Source organism: Rhinopithecus roxellana, chromosome 19 (assembly GCF_007565055.1).
Source record: "Rhinopithecus roxellana isolate Shanxi Qingling chromosome 19, ASM756505v1, whole genome shotgun sequence".
Classification (NCBI taxonomy): domain Eukaryota; kingdom Metazoa; phylum Chordata; class Mammalia; order Primates; family Cercopithecidae; genus Rhinopithecus; species Rhinopithecus roxellana.
Window position 1 is genome coordinate 19,041,654 of NC_044567.1, and position 24,119 is coordinate 19,065,772.

At 48.2% G+C, this 24,119-nt stretch overlaps 1 pseudogene; it reads right to left on the minus strand.

The window, feature by feature from the left end:
- Positions 1-15,319: 15,319 nt before the first annotated feature.
- Positions 15,320-15,669, minus strand: LOC115894922 (annotated as a pseudogene).
- Positions 15,670-24,119: the final 8,450 nt, after the last annotated feature.

A 24,119-nucleotide genomic window follows, 5' to 3' on the forward strand; every position in this document is an offset into this window, starting at 1 on the left:
TCCAGGACTCTGCCTTGGCCCCTGTGCAGGACGAGAGAAGCCACAATGACAGTCGATACAGACCCTTCATGCCATCTCTGCCCAGGTTTCTGGAACTGGTGGAGAAAATGGGGTAGGCGTGAGACAGGGTTTCCTAGAGCTGTTTCATTTTATTTTATTATCGTTTTTAGAGACAGGGTCTCTGTTGCTCAGGCTGGAAATGCAGTGGCACAATTATATTAATAGCTCACTGTAACCTCAAACTCCTGGGCTCAAGAGGTCCTCTCACTTCAGCCTTTTGAGTAGCTAGGACTACAGGCATGCGCCACCAAACCCGGCTAATTTTTAAATTTTTTGTAGATATAAGGTCTCACTATGTTGCCCAGAATGGTCTTGAACTCCTGGCCTCAAGTGATCCTCTTGCCTTGGCCTCCCAAAGTGCTGGGATTACAGGTGTGAGCCACTGTGCCCTACGGCTGTTTTAGATAGAGACTTGAAGGAGGCCCAGGGGAGTAGGCTGTACTATTAAAGGCATGGAAAAATAACTTTCCAGGGCCCTGCTTGGGCTGAGGAGCCCCAGTGAGTCACAGGACAGCAAGGGGGAAGTCACAGCTGTGCCATCCTGAGGCTGCTCTTTCAAGGCAGGGGCTCATGGATGGGCTCACTTGAAGAGCTTTAATGGGTACAATGGGACAGGATCCTATGGCTGATATTATTATTCACTGTAGAGGAATAGGAGGGCTGAACTCCCTATTGCCCCTGGGAGAAGGGCAGTTTTTTGTTTAGTTCTTTTCTTTTTTTCTTTTTCTTTTTTTTTTTTTTGAGACGGAGTCTCACTCTGTTGCCCAGGCTGGAGTGCAGTGGCCGGATCTCAGCTCACTGCAACCTCTGCCTCCCGGGTTTATGCCATTCTCCTGCCTCAGCCTCCCGAGTAGCTGGGACTACAGGCGCCCGCCACCTCGCCCGGCTAGTTTTTTGTATTTTTTAGTAGAGACGGGGTTTCACCGTGTTAGCCAGGATGGTCTCGATCTCCTGACCTCGTGATCCGCCCGTCTCGGCCTCCCAAAGTGCTGGGATTACAGGCTTGAGCCACCGTGCCTGGCCATAGTTCTTTTCTTTTCTTACTTTTTTTTTTTTTTTTTTTTTTTGAGACAGAGTCTGCACTGTCGCCTAGGCTGGAGTGCAGTGCCACAATCCCGGCTCACTACAAGCTCCGCCTCCTGGGTTTGCGCCATTCTCCTGCCTCAGCCTCCCAAGTAGCTGCGACTACAGGCGCCCACCACCACGCCCGGCTATTTTTTTTGTTGTTGTATTTTTAGTAGAGACGGGGTTTCACCCTGTTAGCCAGGATGGTCTTGATCTCCTGACCTCGTGATCCGCCTGCCTCAGCCTCCCAAAGTGCTGGGACTACAGGCGTGAGCCACGGCACCTGGCCTTGTTTAGTTCTTTTCATATGAATTTGGCTCCTCTCCAAAGCTTCCAGACTCCAGTCATTGTCCAATGCCCTTCCTGACCTCATCCTGGAAGCAGGTGGTGAAATTTCTGCTCATGTTCCTTAGTGTTTTGGTCCTCTTGACCAGAGTCTCCCAACTCTGCTGGTTGGATTCTCTCCAGACCCTCTTCTTGTGGGCTCTGGGGAGCTGTGATGACTGCTATAAAGAATCCCAGGCAGCAGGCAGATGGCATGTGGAATTAGGAAGACGCTGGGATTTCTGGACAGTTGTTTTGAGAAGCTAAGGAAAAGGAGGGCAGTAGCAGAACGAAGGCAGGAAGAACGAGGAGTCAATGAAAGAATCAGGGGTGACGAGAGGAAACCAGGAAAGAAGGTGCAAGAGGGGAGGCAGAAAGAGAGTTGCCAACAGAGGAAGGGAAGAGGCACAGAGGTAGAAGAAGAGGTGGCTGAGGGAAGTTTAGGGAAATGCTGACAAATGTCATGAGATTCCTCCTTTCCTCCTTGAAAGTATTCCTGGGCTCCTCTAGTATTCCTGGTCCCTCATGGCTAGGCAGCTTGGGCAAGGGGAGTGAGTCATGACCTAGCGATGAACCTTGTATGCCAGGATGATCATGGGGAGTTGGTGGCAGGCTTGTCTGACTCTCTTAGCAACAGGGCTCCTTGATGGGCTGGGCACTATGCACATAAAGAAGGAGGAGAGAAGCCATCTTGGAACTTGCCACATCACCTTCCCTATGGCCTGAACTAACCTAGAGGGTCTAATGGAGACTACAAGTCCCAGAATATAGCACTGCACCTTGAGCTCAGAAGATGGGCTTGTACTGCATGATGCGCATGACAATGCACTAGGGCTGTCCCTCCCTCCTAAAGGCAGTCAACATAGCCTTTGTGCAGTGGGTTCCTAGGCAGGTTGAGGCAGAGCCTGGGCCAAACTGGGAAACAGCAGAGCTTTTGTCAGGTGCCCTCTGTCATGCCCTCCAAAGGACTTGTCCTAACCCAACCTTGATATTACCTACAAATTGAGAACAATAAAATGCCCAAGGGGACAATCAGCTGTATACAGGGCTGGCAGGCTTATAGTCTACTCAGTTCATATGCACCTTTGAAAGTGGCATTCTGGGTGGATTTGCAAGGCTCCCCTCACTGCTCTCACTTCTCCTGTTCTCTGCGTCCCCCACCTGGCTTTTTGCTCCCAGAGAACCCTGGGCTTCCCCTGTCTGTGTAATTGCTTGCTTAATTGTCTGTCTGCTCTACTAGTTGTTGACTTTGCGAAGGCACAGACCACCTCTGTCTCATCTACCCACGATCTAGCTCAGTGGCTGGCACATAGTAGATGTTCAATAAATATTTGTGAATAAGCAACGAGGATGAGGAGTGTCTAAAGCCCAAGGCCGGTCATTGGTGCCAAATGAGTGCTGTGAGATAATGAAGAAGAGGACAATTGTTTCTTTTGGGGATGAGGCAAGGTCAGTGATATCTTCACACAATGAATGGGTGAAACCAAGTTGAATATGTTTTTAAAAATTAATTAATTAATTTTTGAGACAGGGTCTCACTGTGTCTTCCAGGCTGGGATACAGTGGTGTGATCAGGGCTCACTGCAGCCTCGACCTCCTGGGCTGAAGTGATTCTCCCATCTCAGCCTCCTGAATAACTGGGACCACAGGTGTGCACTAACATGCCCGGCTAATTTTTTACCTTTTTGTAGAGATGAGGTCTCCCTATGTTGTCCAGGCTGGTCTCAAACTCCTGGGCTCAAGTGATCCTCTCTCTTTGACCTCCCAAAGGACTGGGATTACAGGCACAAACCACTGCCCCGGCCCAAATACGTTTTATGATTCAATGGAGAGGGAGAGGGAAGACATTCAAAGTTGAGGAGTGTGGTTTATGCAGAGGCACAGTGGTGGAAAATGCAAGCTAGTCTGGAGTCAGTGAGAAGACTGGTTCTGCTCGAGCAGAGTCCCTGCTGGGAAGTAGGAGAAAGGGCTGGAGTAGCCTGGGGCCTGGTTGTGAGAGGCTTTGTGGTCACCTGAGCTGAAGGACATCCTTGGTGGCGACACTGAAGGGATTACCCCATCACAAAGATATTTGCACTGTAACAGAGCAGTCTGGCATCCTTAAGGTATGTTTTCAAGCACTATGGCAAGTGGTAGGAACTGTGGGGTTCACGGCTGACTCAGAAGCCAGGGGGTGGGGTGTGTGTCTGAGCTACAGTGACTGAATTAGGATTGAGAGCCCAGAGAGAGGGAAGAAGGGGCTCTTCAATCCCAGAGAACCCAAGCCCTGTCCAGACAAAGCCAGACATACGTATAGCCCCCATCCTTGGAGAAGCCAATTTCACTTCTCCAATTCCTGTAGGATCACAAGCACATTGGTGACTTATTTTGAAGTCTCTGCTGAGATGACACTTGCTTTCTGTGCAAGAGGAGGAGAAAATTACTCTTTTCTAAGACAGCTTTCAAACTAGAGCTGTATCTTTTGTGGAGCCAAAGGGGTTTTGGGGTTTCAGGGAGGCAAGGGCAGGGGCTGCCACCTCACTCCAGAGGCTCCCAGGGATACAGAGCTGCCTGCTTACCTCAACTCACTTCGTGGAGCAGGCTTCCAGACCTTGCAGTGCCTGGAACAGTCAGGGATGCCAGTGCTCCAGCCAGTGCTCCCTGCATTACCCAAAGTCAACCCACTGAATTTAGGGGCAGAATGAGGGCCCTGCTCTGATAAATGGAGAGCCCTGGCTCTGGGCATTTGCTCCTGCTCCAGGAGCTGGACCAGATTGGCTGTAGGAAGACCCCAGAGTAGATGGAGACAGCAGCAGAAAGTGATTTGATGTGAGCTACTTTCCATCTCCAAACAGAGGCCTCCAGCCTGCCCACCACCCCCAGCTGAGGCCTTTGATCCTCCACAGCGCCATAAATGTTTAATGCCACCGGCTGGGCAGAAATGAGGCAGGTGCTGAAACAGGGAGACTGGGGATAGGACTTAAGATCTACAGTGTTGGCTAGATTATTTTCACATTGGAACTCTGGGATGGATGAGAGGAGGCTTTTCCCTATCATGTGGCAGGAGAAGTCCCAGGATTCAAATTTGTGGCACTAATAGAGAAACTCTTTGAAAACCACCAAGGGGCTGAAAATGAAATGAATAATCAATTGCAAAAACCCAATCTCTGGTCTGATTGAAGGAGAAAGATGGAAAGTTAAATGACAATCAAATGCAAATACAGCTCAACAAACACCACAGCAATTACCAGGCACAGGAACCACATGGTGCTTGCAGGCAGCGGGGGTTGGCAATTTGGAAGCCTGAGCCTGTGCAGAGGTGATGGGCAAGGGGCCATTTTAATGGACAGTTAAATAGATGCAGAAAACCCTGCATCTACTTTGCATACACTGCTGATGAGTGGGGAGCCGGAATTCTGGCATCCAGAGGGAGGTTGTACTACCTTCCGTGGCTGCCTCTGTATCATTTCAGGAGGCCCTGAGTGCCTGCGGTGGGGTAAGGCCAGAGTGAGCACCAGATCAGATGATCAGGGAGAAGGCTGTACCAGTCTCACTGGATTCTTCACACCAGCTAGTGCTGAAGGTTCCGGGGTTGAAGCTGAAAGAAGCCCGTGGGGTCCTTCACAAAGGACTCAAGGTGCTGGCCTTCCAACAGCCTGGTAAGAGTGGCTTTCTCCTCTAGATTTGCATAATGCTTTGCATCTCATTTGAATGCTATTAATTTGGTGTCAGTCTAGGTTGGCGAGAACAGCTGGCCTTCTCCATCTCCTCTGTACCCCAGAGCTTATTCTAAGCATAGCCTCCTGCAACTGGGGGGCATGAGGTCTCCACTTTCACCATCCCTTCATGTTCCCTGACACTTAGAGAGTCTCTTAGTGAAGCCAGCTCCTAAAAGCCAAGGTTGCCTGGCATTGTGGCCACCAGCAGGGTTATGCTGAAGGAAAAAGAAAGGGTTCCCCAAGGTCACTCTCACCAGACCCAGAGACACCATGGGAGGATGCTGGGGGCCTTTGTCATTCCAAGCAATCAAGGCAGCTTGGCTTGGAAAGGGTCCAAAGATAATAACCAAGAGAGGGAGGGAACAAAGACAGGCAATAATCCCGGAGAAATATAGAGGGCTCTAGAAATAAAATCCTCTGAACTCAATATTTCTAGTGCTTGAACTTACATAAAATACATCTGTCCAGAGGCATTGGGTTTATGGTGCTGCTCTGGGGCTGGGAACCTGGTGCCAGGTTGATGGTCATGTGATGAGAAAGTGGGTCACCAGGTGGGGTGAGTTCCTAAGAAAGAGGGAAGAGGCCACGGGTGCATCCTGTGGGTTGCCCCTGGCAGGTGGGCACTGGGAAGCTACAACGAGATGTTGATGATTTATTTAATTGAAGAGGAAGAGAAGTGCATTCCATGCAGAGGGAACAGCATGTACATGGGTAGGCATGACTAAGAGATGGTTAGTGGCGCTGGATGGCAACAAACAAGAATTGTGGTGTGGGATGTAGCTAGAGAGCTGGGGTGTAGCAAAGCTTAGTGGCTGGTACGAAATCTCTAGGAGCCCTACCTGCCCATCCATCTGCCCATTTATTCATTCATCCTTCACCTTACTACCTCTCAATTCATTCATCACCCACTTATTCATTTACTGAATGAGTGAGCACTTATTGAGCCCTGTGTGTATGCCAGGACCTGAACTAGCTACTGGAGAGGGAGAGCCCTCAAGGAGCTCTCAGATCAGGGAGGGGAAACAGCCCCAACACCCTGTAACACAGCATGTTTATCTCCACAAGTTACTTAAACAAGGCTCTGGAAGCCCTAGAGGCCAAGTCTCCCACGCTTCAAGCTTCCCAAGGCAAGGGTCCTTCATCACCTCCAGGGAGATCTTCCAGTCACACAGATCCTCCTGGCATCTAATACTATTCCTTCCTGCTACAAAAGCAGCCCGCTTCTTATAGCCCCAGAATGGTGGGGAGTGTTTCTGATGTTCCTTCTCATTAACCCTTTATTTGGGCCTTAGAGGCATCACAGTCTCAGGAGAACCCAGGGGAAGTGATATGAGAGCATGGTCAAGTTTCCCTTAGACATCATAACCCAGACTTGGATACACTTCTAGCCACTTCCTTTTCTGAGCATGAAAATAGGACAGAAATTCCCAATGTCCCTTAATTCTAGCATATTCCCTCCCCCACTCCTCCTTGAACTACTTGTCCTCTATTTGTGACATCACAATGGTCTCTATGGCAACTGATTGTGAGGTCACCAGTCCTTAAAGCAACAGAATCTGTGGGTCCAGACAATGGCCTGCAAGAGAAAGGAAGAATACAAAATGGAAGCCTGGGATAGAGATCATCTCCTGGGAAAAGGGGAGGTCACCCAAGGCCCATCAGCCGGAGGGCTTCACTTCTCAACCCATCTGCAGTAGGGCCGCATTCGGAGTAGGCAAGAGCAAGGCCTGCTAGAAAGGGACTGCTCATCAAGAAACCGAGGGAGGCTGGGTGCGGTGGCTCATGCCTGTAATCCCAGCACTTTGGAAACCCGAGGGGGGGGGGTGGATCACCTGAGGTCAGGAGTTCGAGACCAGTCTGGCCAACATGGCAAAACCCTGTCTCTACTAAAAATACAAAAATTAGCCGGGTGTGGTAGTGCACACCTGTAGTCTCAGCTACTCAGGAGGCTGAGGCAGGATAATCGCTTGAACCTGAGAGGCGGAGGTTGTGGTGAGCCAAGATCGTGCCACTGCACTCCAGCCTGGGCAAAAGAGCAAGACTCTTTCAAAAAAGAAAAAAAGAAAGAAAGAAAAAGAAAAAAAGAAGCTGAGGGCTGAGGGTCATCCTGAGCATTGGCTAGACTTCAGAGGCAGGCCTCAGTCCAAATCATCCCAGCCTAATGTTTGCCTTGGGCAAGTTTCAGAATCTCCATTTCTTTACCTATGAAAGGAAAATGATGCCGCTTGCCTTTCAGAAAAGTATTCAGTGAGATAACCTGTTGGGGAGCTTGGCACATAGTAGATGCTTGTTTCTATCTACTTGTACTTGTTTCTGTTTCTTTTTCTATCCCCTCAGCCCTTAAGCCTAGGGTCTTGCATATTATATATGCCTTATTAATGTCTGCGATTGTAAGTGCACGGTAAGTGCAGGGTGAGGGCTAGAGGGCAATGTTTAGAGCAGGGGAAGTCAATGGACCTGGATTCAAATCCTCACTCTGCTACTCGCTAGCTGTAAGTCTTTGAGCAAATCACTTTTCTGTTCCTTGGTTTCCTAACTGTAAAATGGGAGATAGCAATATTGTTGTCCTCGTACGGTTGATTAGGACTAAATGAGAGCCTGCAAATAAATAGCAGAGCTTGGCGCACACGAGGTGCACAATACTTAAACTTGAGTGAGGCTGTTTCTGCCCGCGCTGCACGGTTTCTGTTCACCATCAGTTTTCAGGAAATGTGAGTTAATCTGTGGGGTGTCCAGAACTGGAGAGTGGGTGAACCTCAAGAGAGGGCCATAGGACAGCAGTCTCTCCTGGAAAGGGGTGACCGCTCACTTTCTGGGTTCCCCCTAGGTGGACACCCAGCTCATATCAGTCACAGGAGCTGGGTGCTCCTTGAAGTCAGAGTGAGCTGTGTCTCACTCATCTATGAAGCCCAGACCAGGGCCTGACACATGGCACAGGTTCAGCAACAGTTAAGGTGAACTGAGTTAGAGGATGTCTTAATAATATACTGGCTAATATATATTCTGTGCATATTCTGTGCCAGGCTCTGTTCTAAGCACTTTACATTTTGATCCTCACAACAACCTATGAGCTAGATATTATCCATTTTTAAAATGCAGAAACAGGCTAAGTAACTTGCCCAAGGTCACACAGCTAGTAAACAATGACGGAGCTGAGATTTGAACCCAGGCTACCTGGCTCTAGAACCTATGTTCCTTTTTGCTTTTTTTTTTTTTTTTTTTTTTGGAGACAGAATCTCGCTCTGTGGCCCAGGCTGGAGTGCAGTGGCGCTCCTGGCCTCAAGTGATCTCGGCTCACTGCAAGCTCCGCCTCCCGGGTTCACGCCATTCTCCTGCCTCAGCCTCCTGAGTAGCTGGGACTACAGGTGCCCGCCACCACGCCCGGCTAAATTTTTGTATTTTTAGTAGAGACGGGGCTTCACCATGTTAGTCAGGATGGTCTCAGTCTCCTAGCTTCGTGATCCGCCCGCCTCGGCCTCCCAAAGTGCTGGGATTACAGGCGTGAGCCACCGCGCCCGGCCAGAACCTATGTTCTTAACTCCCACATTAGCCGCAGCCCCGTGGGCTGGGTCCATCCATTTTGCCATATCTGCCACCACGAATTTCCTCCCCCAGCTCTCCCACTTGCCCCTATCTTCTCCCAGCTGAGCCCAGGCCCAATGCAGCTCAAAGAATGGAAATTCTCTTCCACCCGCCTCAGCAATCTGCCTCCCCCTTTTCTGAAATAAAGCCACCGCCACACCGAAGCCACCGCTGGATCTCTTGCTTATTTCAAGCCCTCCTAAAGCTTGTTGAGTTCTTAACTTATTAAAGATAAGCACATGGAAATAGGGAGCAAATCTCTTTATTTATGACATAATCTCCAGCCCAGAAAAGCGGCAGGAACAGTGTTGCCTATATTAGGGAACCAATAGGAAAAAAATCAATTAGATCCGCCAGAGCGTTTTGCTATTAACTTTCTTCTGATGTTTCTCTTAAGGCTGGTCATGGGGGTCTCCACTAGCAGCCGAGGTGGAGAAGAGAGGAGAGCTTTGTAGGAACAGAGGAAGGAATGTCACAAGGAAGGCAGCCGACCAGGCTTCCAGACAGACAGAGGAATCTCTTCATCATGGTCTCCATTTAACCTCCATGTCTCTTGCTGCAATTTCAGTTGGTGTCTTTAAGGGCAGGGGAGTCAATTGGTCACTGTTGGCTTCTTGCAGACTTGAACCCCAAGTCTGACCACATTTTTGCAAGACCCATCGAGGGAAGGATCCTCCCTTTCTGAAAGAACAATATTCTGGAGGGGCTCTTCTTGGCTGGTATTTAGTAGGGTCTTCTGCCTCAAACAGCCCCATGCGGCTACCGTGTGAAGTCTTCACATCCAGCTGCCTGCCTCCAGGAGCACTTTCTAAGCTATCTCCCGGAGATAGGGCTCACCCTTATTCCTGAGAGCCTCCAGTGAGGGGGGTGCTCTAGCTCCCATAGAAACCCCAGAATTCATCTCCTTAAAGGCTGGGGATCATGGCTTGTTCAATAATTTTTCTTCAGGTTCAGGCATGTAGCAGGGGCTCAATAAATATTCACAGAATCAATAATTATTATAAAAGCCCCATTGATGGAATTCTCGCTCTGTACCAAGGCTGAGAAGGGTGATTTGTCACCCAAAGTAGGACCCCTTTGCTGCTCCCTGAACCTACAACCCAGAAAAGCCTGCCAGTTTTGTTGTTTTGTTTTTCCTTGTCTTGCTATTTGGCCAGGAGCAGCAGTAGCAGCAACTCCAAGAAGTAAGTATTATTATTATTATTATTATTATTATTATTATTTGAGACAGGGTCTCACTCATTGAGACAGTGAGACCCTGTCTCAAAAAAAAAAAAAAATAATAATAATACTTACTTCTCACTATACTCCCAGGCTGGAGTATAGTGGCACAATCATGGCTCACTGTAGCCTCAACCTCCCCAGGCTCAGGTGATCCTCTCACCTCAGCTTCCCAAATAGCTGGGACTATAGGCATGCACCACCACACCTAGCTGATATTTGTACTTTTTGTAGAGATGGGGTTTCACCATGGTGGCCAGGCAGAGGAGGAAGCTGAGTCAAGGAGGAGAAGTAACTTGTCCAGGCTAATAAGTGAATTAGATATTCTATGTCCATCCACGGTTGGTCATTAGGAAGTTCTTCTTGAGGTCTAACCTAAACCTTTTCTGTTTCAGCAGCACTGGCTCCTTCTTAGTCCCATGGAAGCACAGATCAGCATCATTGCCCCTGCAAACTTCTCTCAGCTTAGGAGAGTCCACTTGCTCTTTGCACATTGTTGACTTGAAATGAATATTAAACACCAAACCTCATAGAGGCCAGCCCTGCTGGGCGGGCAATGAACCAACCCTCTTTATGCCTGTTCATTATTATAATTAATATCGAGCTGAGGTTGGTGACGACCTCGCCCTCGCCAGGTATTTGGGCTATTTTAGCAGCTTATTCAGATCAATGACAGACAGCTCTGAATAGATAAACTCCCCGCCATCCAGACAAATCAATTGCAACACTGCCGTCACAACAAGCCCAAGAAATCAATCTGATTTCAGGCGACATGGTAACTCAGTGCTGGGCAAACTGATTTTAATTTCCGCGTGGCTGAGACCCAGCTTCCTCTGCTCACTGGAGCACCCCTCTTTCCCAGTTGATGCTCTGTGCACACAGGTGCCCAGGGCCCTCAGAGGACTCAGGCCAGGGGGGCAGCTACATGGAGGACAGGGTAACCAGGAAGCTGTGTTACTTTGAGGAAGACTCTTGAACCCCCAGACCCAGAAGGAGCTGACTCAAATCCACTGCTGGGATCCTTGTTTTGCTGGCTTCAGCTTCGATTTTCCGCTGCCCTTTGCAAAAACCCAAGCCTGGAGGCCTTTCTGGGCTGCCTCCCAAATTAGGCAGCTGCAGAGGTAGGCTGCCTATCTCAGGCACCAGGACAACTGCCCTTTTTGGTCTGGGAGACTGAGTTTGTCTGGCAGGACAACAAAAAACTCATCAGGATAGATGTAGTCATGTATTGGGTGCCTACTTTATGCCCAGGCACCATGCTAAGTAGTGTATACACATCATCTTCCTAACCTTTGTGACAGCCCAAAGAGATCAGTAGCGATGATCCACATTTTGCAGGGAAGGAAAATAAAGCTCAGAGAGGTTAAACAACTTGTCCTGAGTCACACAGCTTGTAAGTGGTAGAGCCTAGATTTGAACCCATGTGTATTAGACTTCTGTGCCTAAGCTTCAGCCACCATACTCTCCTAAAGATGACATCAGAGGTGCCATACTCTCCCCCTGTCTAGATATTGCCTGGTTAAGTAATTCCTACTTGAGAGAGGAGGAAGCAGATTCTGAGAGGACAAGCCAGCGCATTTCTTCCAAGCTCCCAGGGAAGGGGGAGCCTTTCTCATGAATTCTTACAGTCAGCAATTGTTCCTTGAACTTTCATCTCAATGATTCAGGTACTAAGTAGAGGATGTTGAGGAATGAGAGGGTCAAGAGGCTGAGCTGGCCTCCTTCCCACACCCCAGCTCTGTACCACCCCACTTCCACCCCATCCCATTAATAGGTCTAGATGGTGAGGTGAGGACAGGCAGCAGTGTGTTAGGAGATGTGGCTTTGAAGTCAGCAGATCTGGGTCCAAATTCTAGCCCAGCTACAACTTATTTGTTGAATACACCTAGGCAAATCTCTTAACCCCTTGGAACTTCCCTCATCCTGTCCATACAGTGGGGATAATATTACTCAAACCACAGGTTTGAGGATTAAGAGGGAAAATTGCATGGGAAGTGCCTAGTATAAAGTGGGTCCTCAATAGGCATTGGGTTCTTTCCCCCTCTTGTCCCTGCTCTTTCTGAAACCCCATGCCTTGGGTGCCCAGTTCTGAATGACGGAGGTCAGGGCATTTCAAACATGTTTTAGCCAAGAAACTCTTTTTTTTTTTTTTTTGAGACAGAGTCTCGCCTGTCACCCAGGTTGGAATTTAGTGCCGTGATCTCACTGCAACTTCCACCTCCCATGGTCAAGCGATTCTCTTGCCTTAGCCTCCTGAGTAGCTGGGACTACAGGCATGCACCACCACGCCCGGCTCATTTTTGTATTTTTAGTAGAGATGGGGTTTCACCATGTTGGCCAGGCTGGTCTTGAACTCCTGACCTCGTGATCTGCCTGTCTCGGCCTCCCAAAGTGGTAGGATTACAGGCATGAGCCACTGTGCCTGGCCAGCTAAGAAACTCTTTAATCAAAAGACACTTTATGAGGATGGCAAGGATACAAAATAGATAAAGGGGGAGTTGGTCAGATGGTGATAGGGGGCTGGGAGTTCTCCTGGCTTGAACCCCTCTCTCACCCCGAGCCCCATAGCAGCCGCTCAAGTGCTTTCCTCAAGCTCTGGGCCAGTGTGTAAAGGGCTGCCTCACTCTTAGGTATCTCAGGTCACGGGCTTCTCAGGAGCTCAGAAGTGATCACATCTGGTGATTTCTGGCTCCAACACTATCTCTCAGCCACCAGCTACCTTGAACCTGTTCTGGATTCAGGGCATGACAATTTAGGTGCCAAATAGGCAAAGCTGCTTCTGGCCATAGGGAGGCTGTATCTGGCTGCTCCGGGTGGGAGGTGGGGTTGGGCATCACAGCTGGGAGAGGCATAGATCTGGGGAGGGGTGGGCAGATGACCCAGGATTGTGCAGGGAGTCTCCATCCGTCTTGGGCAGCAATGGACTTGCAGGCTTCCATGGGAAGGAGATGCCTGTTCACCAGGCTCAGCACTTAATATCCTCCCCGAGGGAGGCGGGGACCACAGGAAGCGGAAGCGCAGTGGGGAGAGTGACATACAACACCATACAGTGAGCAAGTGACAGAAGTGAATCCAAACCCAGGCCTGTGGGCTCCAGAGGGCCGGGGGTGCCCTTCACTCTCTCCTGTCCATATAGTGGTTGTCCTCTACCCCCAGCTCTCTGCAGAGAATTATCTATCAGCCCTTTCACCCACCAAACACAGAACATGAAGAGAGAAACTAAAATTATAGCAGGAGGGAATGGGATTAGCTACTGGGAAGGACTTCCTGACTCATGAGCTTGTCTCTAGAATAAGTTATTAGAGAGGCAGTGCGCTCTCGCTCTCTCTCTCTCTGGAGGGATTTCAGATGGGGCTTCAGTTCAGCTGGGTCCCTGTGGCTTCCACTTCCTGAAAGCTACTGAGAGAAAAGCTGACCTCTGACGTGTATGGCTTTGTTTTTCGTAACGTTTATTTTTTGAATAGGTAATACCTGTACATGGTTCAAACAATAAGGATATAAAAGGTTGTTCACTGAACTCTCCCTCCAGCCCCCGTCTCCAGGTTCCCCTCCCCAGAGGCAAGCAAAGTTACCTGCTTCCTGTCTAGACATATACAAGCAAACACGGACACATATTCTCTTTCTTGAGTCCTATTTTTAATACACAAGACATAACATCCCCTGCAAGCTCTTCTGTGCCTCGCTTTTGTCACCTGACAATATATCTTGGAGATTACTCCGAATCAGTACATAAAGAGCTGCCTCACTCTTAGGTGTCTTTTTATGGTCACGGACTTCTCAGGAGCTCAGAAGTAATCACATCTGGTTTGATTAGCTTCACATTTCCATTTACAACCTCCCCGCCCAGAGAGGACAAGAAACCCCTCCAAGGTCACGCAGCAAGGACTAGGGACGCACAGGGCTTCTCCCCCTCCTCCCTCCTCCGTTCCCAGCTCCTGTCTCCCACCACCTCAAGGCTGAGCGCCGCCCAGGCGACCAGAAGGGAGGGGGGAGGTCTCTAATTGAAATGCCCTGCGTGCTGCCCATTTGCGATCCGCACCTGGAGGGGCGCGCGGTGCGCAATGCGGGCGGGACCGTGGGGCTCCGGGTGCAGGCGGCAGCTGAGTGCCCACGTGGGTGCAGGCGAGGCCTGGCTGATTCCTCGAGAACCCCGCGCCTCGTGCTTCCCTGTAATGAGCTCCCAGGGCCCGAGGTGAGCTCCCTCCGCTGCTCACATGGCAGCCGCTTGGCAACAAAAAACACGGGGACTTTTTTCTTCCGTGCCTGACAGCTCATTAGAAGAATTAATTTACTCTAGCGTTTGCAGTTTAAAGGACATTATTTACTGGTTAATTGTTGTTATTACAAAATGTTAAATATCATTATTTATTTCCCGGGCCCTGACAGCTTTCTGACGGGAATTTATTAGGTGAGACTATATCACCGATAGGCACCCCTGTGCGGGGCAGTCTAAGGGTGGGGAGTTTGCCCCTAGGCCTAGCTCTGTAGGCAAGGCTGACACTCCGAGGGGCAGAACAGGAGGGGCTGCACCCTGGCCCACCCCAGGACAAAAGATCACTGTCTCCTCCTCATCCCCCATTTCTGCTCCCTGATGTGTGTGTGTGTCAGCGGGGCCGCGGGGAGCTGGCAGACAGGGGATATGCCTTGCATAAACCTGCAGTTTAGGGGTCAGGCTGGCAATTACCGGAGGCCCAGCAGCCAGAATGAGGTCCAGACTTTGGGTCCTTCCTTTAAACAGTATTTCCAAGAATGTTCCCCTCTCCTGAACACACAGAATTGAAGAGCTGGAACGAAGCCAGGTGGTCCGCTGGTGCTCAGAGCACAAACCAGTGGCCTCCAGGCTGTAAATGGCCTATGGACTTGAGTTTGACCTACTCAAGAGACTTCACATAAAAATCCACTTTGCTGCCTTCCTTTGAAAGATCAGACAATCTTGCCACAAGACTTGACCCACAGTCTTGCGTCAATTGGCGATGATCAGCTGGCACTGAAGGGCAGTGCTGTGCAAGGAGCATGCCTGCTCTCCAACAAAGGGAGGGTGCCACCTTCCCCCTTTGTTGCCTTCTCTACATTATTTTCCTAGCCTCCGTGGGCTTTCGAGTTTTCAAACCCGATCTGCTCTAATGATCACATATAGATGTAGAAACTGAGCCCAGACAGGTTAAGTCTCTGATGGCCAGGACCACAGCCCCAGTCTACTTTTCTTTTCTTTCTTTTTCTTTTTCTTTTTCTTTTTTTTTTTTTTTTTTTTAGGATGGAGCAATCCTTTATTTTTATACACTTTGACAAGGAGGTTTTCCATAAACAACCTTTATAGTGGAGAACAGAGAACAGGAAAATCAACCTCCAGACATCAGCAGCTGCTCTGCTCAGGGCCGAGGCTCTTCCTTGCCAATGTGGTGAGGTGGAGGGGTGTACTTACCTTCCTTTATCAGCATATCCTGTTGTTTCCTGATGGTACCCATCATTTTCTGCGGAAGCAAACACTCTACGGAGTCATCATATTCTATCTTGCACTTTCTCTGCCTGGATAACACTGATTCCATGTGCACATTCTATCCATTCTTTTTCAAAAGCATGGCATCCAGCAACAAATCTTGTAGGGCTGTTCAGCACTCTGGATTGTCCACCATTGATCTGTGTTAAGGCTGAACCTTTGCTGGATGTCCAAGAAAGGCACAGCGATCCGATACTCGTATCCTTGTCTTTCTCTGGCCATCGCTTCAGGAAGACCCCCAGTCTACTTTTCACCACACTGTGCTGCCCCCTGAATTTCTCTGCTCCCACTTCCTCTTGGTCCAGCTTAGAGTGAGTTCAGACAGGGAGCACAGGTCTTCAGCAGCTTCAGGGGCAGGAACAAGAAGCAGCCTAGTGAGAATTTACGAGGATCATGGCCTTATAAATAGCATCTACTTATTCATTCAGCAAACAGTTTCTGGGAATCTACTACGAGACGTATTAAAATGGTTAGGACCCAAATTGTGTTGTCGAGGAAATTAGTCTGGGGACACTGTTCATGAAGCAAGTTACACAGTGACAATACAAGGAGATGTCAGAGTAGTAGAGGCATAGGAAGATCGGATTGGTGGGGCTGGAGAGAATTCATCCTTCATGCAGTGTTTTCTAGGCTGGGTGGATGGCCTGCATCTTCACACACAGACGCATGTGTCTTATTTAATTCTCACAACATGGTGGATTGAAAATATCTGTCATCAGCTGATAAATAATGGCAATACCAGGCCTCAGACTTGCTGTCTAGATTCTTCGCCCAGGGTGGACACTTGCAAGCCACTGCAACCCGGGGGACCTTCTGTTCTAGCGGGTGGCACCCTTGCCAGTCTGTTGACTGGCAACCACATCTCACAACCACGCTGATTACCCTCATTTTACAAGTGAGGAACCTGAGGCTCAGAGACAGATGAGAGAAGCTGGGTGTTGACGGGTAAAATGGGCCCTGGGAAGGAGAGAGAATTGTTGTCTGAGACCAACACCCAGCCTCGGGAAATGTGGGTCTTGCTGCAGACTTCAAACAATGACCCTTTAGACAAGGTCTTGGGTACCATCCTTTCCTCCCCGGGAACCTGACAGCAGTGGGTAGCCTCAAGAAAAATGTGGAGAACCAAAGGGAGATGAAAAGTTCTTTGAAAAAGTATGAAAATGGGTTCAACTGAGCCATTATTGCTGCTATACTGTATATTATTATAAAGTTATTTCTGCCTGGCAGCCTGGTATATGTTAGACCCTACCTCATTGCTTCCAGGTTACAGGCCCTAATTCCTTGTCTGGTGAGACAGAAAGAGACCAGCACCACTGGAGTGAATCCTGAGCTGATTCAGAAAGTGTACAGCTTGAGGAATTTTACAGATTCTCAGAATATCAGGGCTTGCTGTCCTTTGGAGGTCTTCACCACCCCCCTCATTTCATTTTATTGCCATATTAAATTTTTAAAAATTTAATTCATTTTTGGAATAGGTGATACGTGCCCAAGGTGCAAAATTCAAAAGGTGAACGGGCTCTCCTACTGCTCAGAGGCAGCCAGTGCCAGCAATTGCTTCTGTTTCACTGTATTCAAAAATAACATTGTTTCTCTTTTCTGTTCATGTAGAAAATACAGTAATTCCTGTAGAAGAAAGTACAAAGTCATATGTAATCCACTATTTGGAGTTGAACATTGAATATTATTTACATTTTTGGTGTTCACATTTCAGCCAGCCTTTTCTCTTTGCGTAGATGCATGCATCTATAGTCACAAACTTGCATAACCTGGTTTTATTACTTGTTTACATTAAATGTGATTCTTCAAAAATACAGATCAGAGAGGATACAAACTAAACTGATAACAATGAGTACCTTCAGGAAGAATAATGAGGTTGGGTAAGGATTGAAGGGAAATTTTTTAGAATGAAAATATATTGATATAGTACTTCCTCCTGTTATTCCTCTGGAATCTGATTTTAAATGACTAGATCAGAGGCTACTATTTAATCAATCCTTTATTATTGTGGTTTTAAGATGTTTGCAAGTCTTGCTATTATAGATAAAGCTGCGATGGACGTTTTTGTATCTTTTTGTAGGTTGGAGCAAAAGTAATTGCTGTTCTTGCCATTGAAAGTAATGGCAAACCCAATATATCTTTGCACACTTATCTAGTTTTCCTTGGGGGTGCTTTAAGAAATGGAACTGCTGGGTCAAAGGTGGTGTATACTTTATGGCTTTTTGATCCATCACGTCAAATTTCCTTCCCTCTGGGCTGTCCCAATCTTCTGTTCCATCAGCAGAGCCTGCCCCCTACTCCCACATCTGATTTGTTCAACACAGCACACATGTAAGGTCTGTGAGATAGTGAGGCAAACTCATGGTAGGCTGGGACAGCTTCTTCTCGGGGTGAAGAACCCTAGGATGCTGGCAGCAGCCCAAAGGGACCTCAGTGGCCAAAGGGAAAAGGAGGAGGAGCAAGGAATGGTTGTAGAGCCCCCAGGCAGGTGGGCAGGGGCCTCCACCAGTCCAAATTACAAGGCCAAAAGTTGTACAGCAACAACCCAAGGCTGGACCTGGATCCTCACCAGGTACCTAAGTGCCACCTTCTGCAGTGGTGCCGCAGAGCTAAAAGCACAGCCGAGATGGTTCCTCTTGGAGTTCTAGCTCATGAGAGTTACATGGCCTCAAGATCATGTGGACATGGAGAACCTTCTAGGACTGGCTCCAACTCTTGCCTTCGCTAAGTGTCTCAGATTTGATTCCAGGTCTCCTCTTTGCTTCCAGGTGCTTGTCACTGCCCAATACTTGTGGGTGTCACCCACAGCCTTTGTACTCTTAGATTCTCTGGCAAGTTGACCCATTTCGTTTGGAAAACTTCAGAAGAAACGGGGCAGACACAAGATGGACTTGTTGATTTAATTGAAAAGATGGTATTCTGAAAGCACCCCCTCCCCTCTGGAGCCCAGCATCTTCACAGTAGCTGAGGTTTCCTCGTGATGGGGTGAAAAGAGAAATCCCAAGATTGCATCTCATTGGTGAGATGAATAATACATTTGAAGCATCTCACAAACTGTGTTTGATCTGCCTAAAGCTTCAGCCGTTAACGTATTTCTCTTTATCCCCAGCAAGGGAGGGCTGGGAACTGTCAACATTTTCCTTTCTGCCTAATTTGTGCCTTCTCCATAAAGAGAAAAGCAGGGGCTGGGGGAGGGAAGGAGACAAGAAAGGGAAGGGTGACACACTCCCTGGAACAATGCAGTGAGTCACAGTACTGGGTGGTGTTCCCAGGGCCTGGGAACACTGGGGGTCATCAGGACACAGCAAGGGGTGGTTGACTCTGGGGAGAGGGGCTGTGCTATGTGTGCTGGGACCTGTTTGCAGGACTGTATGCCCCTAAGAAGTCAGTCCCTCGGAGGGTCCGTCTCCTGTGTTTCTGGTGGGAAATCAGAGGTGGGAAACTGAGCCTTGCCAGTTGCCAAGCACCAAAGATGCTTCCTTCATCTCATGGGAAGCAGAGGGTAATGGTGTTAAAAACTGCCCCTGACTGAGCTCAGGAAGAGCACTGTGCCTGTATTTTTACCAACATGCTTCCAGTCACTCTTTGTGTCTCTCTGCAGGCCAACCTTAGCGTTAAGGATCCTATCCAAGGTCACGCTGAAGGTAAGAGTCAGGCTACCTGGTCCAGAAGTTCACATTCTTAAGTGCAGTGCCATTCTCCCCCTCCCCGAGTCTCCATGATGTTGCCTACCTAGGCTCCTATCCTGCAGTAGGGTGATTACGAGCAGACTCTGGAGGAAGGTGGCTGTGTTCTGAATCCTCTCACCAAGCCTCACTGTCCTCGTGTGTAAAACGGAGGTGTTAACAATAGTACCGACTCCATAGGATTGTGGTGAGATTAATAAGTAAATATCCTCCGGTTCTCAGAGCAGTTCCTGGAGCATGGGACGCACTGTGTGTATTAGCTCGTTTGTATTTTTCCCACTTCAATGAGCTGGTCTATGTGTGTATGAGCTCTTATTCCCAGCCTATTCTATTCCACAGGCTGGGAGCAGCCACCCCTCCCAGCTGGCCTCGAACCTATTTCATCTCCCCTATTGGGACGATCATCTCTGTTTCAATTCACATTATTTCCTAGCCCTCTTCCTCCCCTACCCAGCCTGGTTTGGGGCCCCACCGTCAGACCCCACCACATAGCCCTCATTCCTAGAAGCTTCCCTGAGACCCCCCCCCAGAGTACCGTTGATGCGTATTTCACCAGGTCTTTTGCGTGAGTTCTTTTTTTTTTTTTTTTTTTTGAGACGGAGTCTTGCTCTGCCGCCCAGGCTGGAGTGCAGTGGCCGGCTCTCAGCTCACTGCAAGCTCCGCCTCCCGGGTTCACGCCATTCTCCTGTCTCAGCCTCCCGAGTAGCTGGGACTACAGACGCCCGCCTCGTCGCCCGGCTAGTTTTTTGTATTTTTTTAGTAGAGATGGGGTTTCACCGTATTAGCCAGGATGGTCTCGATCTCCTGACCTCGTGATCCGCCCGTCTCGGCCTCCCAAAGTGCTGGGATTACAGGCTTGAGCCACCGCGCCCGGCCGAGTTCTTCTTTTTTCTAAATTAAAAAAATTATTGGTTGGTTTGTTTGCTTTTTAAGAGATGCGGTCTTGCTGCATTGCTTAGGCTAGATTTGAACTCCTGGGATCAAGTGATCTTCCCACCTCAGCCCCTGAGGAGTTGGGACTACAGGCATGTGCCACCATGCCCATATTAAAATTTTATTTGTAATTGACAAATAATAATTGTATACATATTTATGGGGCACATTGTGATGCCTTTGTTTTATTTTTATTTTAGAGACAGGGTCCCACTGTCACCCAGGCTGGTGTGCAGTGGTGCGATTATAGTTCCCAGCAGTCTCGAAGTCCTAGCAGTCCTCCCGCCTCAGCCTCTTGAGTAGCTGGGACCACAGGCGTGCAGTACGATTCCTGGCTAATTTTATTTTGTTTTATTTTTTGTAGAGATGGGGGTCTTGCTTTGTTGCTCAGACTGGTCTCAAACTCCTGGCCTCAAGTGATCCTCTCTTCTCAGCCTCCCAAAGTGTTGGGGTTATAGACATGAGCCACTGCACCCGGCCTGATGTTTCAGTATTTGTTTACAATTTTGGAATGATTAAGTCATGCTAATTAACAAATCCATCACATGATCTCACTTATATGTGAAATCCAAAAAAGTTAAAGTCATGGAAGTAGAGAGTGGAATAATGGTGGCTGGGCATGGTGGCTCAAGCCTGTAATCTCAGCACTCTGGGAGGCTGAGGCAGGCGGATCACCTGAGGTCAGGAGTTTGAGACCAGCCTGACCAACATGGAGAAAACCTGTCTCTACTAAAAAATACAAAAAATTAGCCGGGTATGGTGGCAGGCGCCTGTAATCCCAGCTATTCAGGAGACTGAGACAGGAGAATCACTTGAACCCGGAAGGCTGAGGTTGCAGTGAGCCAAGATCGCACCACTGTACTCCAGCCTGGGTGACAAGAGCGAAACTCAAAAAAAAAAAAAAAAAAAAAAAAAAAGAATGATGGTTACCACAGGCTCAGGGAGGGGGTTGGATAGGGAAAGGGGAACTGTTAATCAAAGGGTACAGAGTGCGTGGTTTCTAATAGGTCCTCTCATTCCCATGGACTTTGCTGATTTGGGTGGCTCTTTTATCTCCTGTAATGGCCAATAGAGAAGACACCCATTCCCTTGGTAATCAGCCGCACACTTCGGCATCTGGGGAAGGGAGACCTCTCTCTTCAGGGCAAGGCAGGCCTGGGGTCCCAGTAGCCTGGCCTGTATGCCTGCTCATTGCCCCAGAACCCTTCTGTTCAGGCCTGGCATCCCACAGAGGTGGCATTCTGCTCAGGAGCTCAGAGCACAGACGAAGAGGCGGGCATTGCCGGGAATTGATTTGCGGGAGCAGCGGGGGCTTTCTCTTCCTCCTTACTTCCCTGGTCTTTGATCTCCTGTCCTCCACAGTCCATTTCTCCCCCTCCTTCCCTTGATTTCTTCCTCTTTCTCTTTCTTTAGCTGAATCACAGCCGCTCCCTAGAAGGCAAAGGCTGGGGGAGGCAGTTCTTTGTCCTCTTTTTCCCTTAACTAGGTGGGTCCTCGCTGTCCAGATTTCAGCCCAAGTCATGAGGCAGGATTTGGCCATGGGGAAAGGATACACACACACACACACACACACACACACACACACACACACACACACATTTCCAAGGCAAGAGCTGAAACAGAGGCAGAAAAATCAAGGAAAAGGGGAGAGGCAAAGAGAGAAAGGGTTCAACCGTCAGAAAGACAGTAAAAGACAGAGATGAGGAGAGTCAGAGACAACGAAAAAAGAAAATTGAGCAAATTAAAAATTTTACAACCATCCAGTAAGTCTGCAAAAATGATCTTCCCCGCGGTCTTTCATTTATCTCATTATCTGACTCCTAATGTGCTTTTCCCCCCCTTTCTTTTCTCGCCACACTTGGTGCAAAATCTTATTAGATTTTTTTTTTTTTCTGGCAGGGGCTTCATATAGTCTTTTTCATTACATTTCCTAATAAAAGCAATCACTAGGACGGCACGGCTGGAGGATTAAAAAGCCACCTCAGCAGCCTCCTGGCCAGCAGAACCACTACTCGTGGGAGCCTTGTTCACACTGCCAGGGGAGTGGGCCAGCCCCTGCCGGCCCCGGGTCAGGGAAACCCAGGCTGTGCTATGGAATGTTCCAGGGCACACATAGGTTCATGATAGCATGGGAGAAGAACTGAAGGAGGGGTCCCTTCCTGGAGCTATTGTAGAGCAGGAGTGACAGACACCTGTATTTAACCCAGCTGATCCTGGCTGATTTTTATTCCTGAGGAAGGAATATTTTGGGTCTTTTTCTTTGGACTTTGGCCCACTCCGTCCTATAGCAAATTTTTATGAATAACATCTGTGATATAAAATATTTATCCCCATTTTGTTTTGAGATAGGGTCTGTCATTCTGTTGCCCAGGCTGGAGTACAGTGGTGGGATCTTGGCTCACTGCAGCCTTGACCACCCTGGCTCAAGTGATCTTCCTGCCTCAGCTTCCCGAGTAGCTACAGGTGTGCACCAACACACACAGCTAATTTTTCTTTCTTTTTTTTTTTTTTTTTTTTTGTAGAGACAGGATTTCACCGTGTTGCCGAGGCTGGTCTTGAACTCCTGGGCCATGGCCTCCCAAAGTGCTGGGATTGCAGGCATGAGCCATCATCCCCAGCCAAATCTTTACCTTTTGAATAGATTTTATTTTGTTACCTAGACTTTTTTTTTAGTGTGTATAATATACATAACGTTTACAATTTGCAATTTAACCATTTTAAGGGTACAGTTCAGTGGCATTGAGCACATTCACACAGCCATCACCACCATCCATCTCCAGAACTTTTTCATCTTCCCAAAATGAAACTCTCTCCTCATTACACACTAACTCCCCTTTGCCAGCCCTTGGTAACCAATAGTCTCCTTTTTGTCTATGAATTTGTCTATGTCTATTTTAGGTACCTCATATAAGGAGAATCATAGCATTTCTCCTTTTATGTGTGCCCTGTTTCCCTTCACATAATGTCCTCCAGGTTCACCCATGTTGTAGTATATGTCAGAATGACATTTCTTTCTTCTTCTTTTCTTTTTTTTTTGACACAGGATCTCATTCTGTCACCCAGGCTGGAGTACGGTGGTATGATCACAGCTCACTGCAGCCTCAATCTCCTGGGCTCAAGCAATTCTCCTACCTCAGCCTCCCGAGTAGCTGGGACAACAGGCTACCACACCCAACTAATTTTTTGCATTTTTTGTAGAGAAGAGATTTTGCTGTGTTGCCTAGGCTGGGTCACCTTTTTTTTTTTTTTTTTTTAAAGCCAAATAATATTTCATTGTATGAATATGTCACATTTTGTTTATTTCATCCTTTTTAAAAACAGAAACATTTTCACATAAGGAAAGTGAAAAGCAGAGAAAACCCACCAGATTCCCATTAATACAATGGTTCTCTCATTTCTCTTTTGCTAATAATTATACCTCCATCCAATCTCTGAACAATCCTGTCCTCCCAGGGCTCCTCCAAACCTCTCTGAGAAAGCAGTTTGGCAGAGCATTTGGCATTTGGTAAGGGCCAAAAGTTACAGGGAAACAGGTCTGATAAATCAAGCTAAAGGAGAGCAAGGAAACCCCTATAAAGTAGCAAGACATTTTATTGCCTGGGTTATAAATTGGCCTGAAGGTATTTCACACATCAGCCTCCAGGATGACTTGGGCCACACATTGAGTGCCACTGGATTAACTACTCAACTTCATACGGGGGCGACTTTGAAGAGAACCATAGTCATTTGGAAATATGTGGTCTGGTATGTTTTAAAATAAAGGTACAATAATCAAGTTAAAAACAACTTTTCAATGACTTGTTGCTTTGAAACCACTTAGGCCACCCATGATTAACCACTGCATCCCTCAGGTGCTCGGCCAGGGCTGCACGAGTTGGTCCCAATCAGCACTTCTCAAAGACCCAAGGGCATCGCAGATGTAGGGGAGCTGCAAGGGAAGCCATTACTGGAGAAGTGTGCACATGACTACCTGGAGTGCCGCAAGCTGCTCCCAGCAGGGTCTCCCCAGTCTTAACCACTGGTTCGGTTCATGATGATAATACTTTATATCTGCAT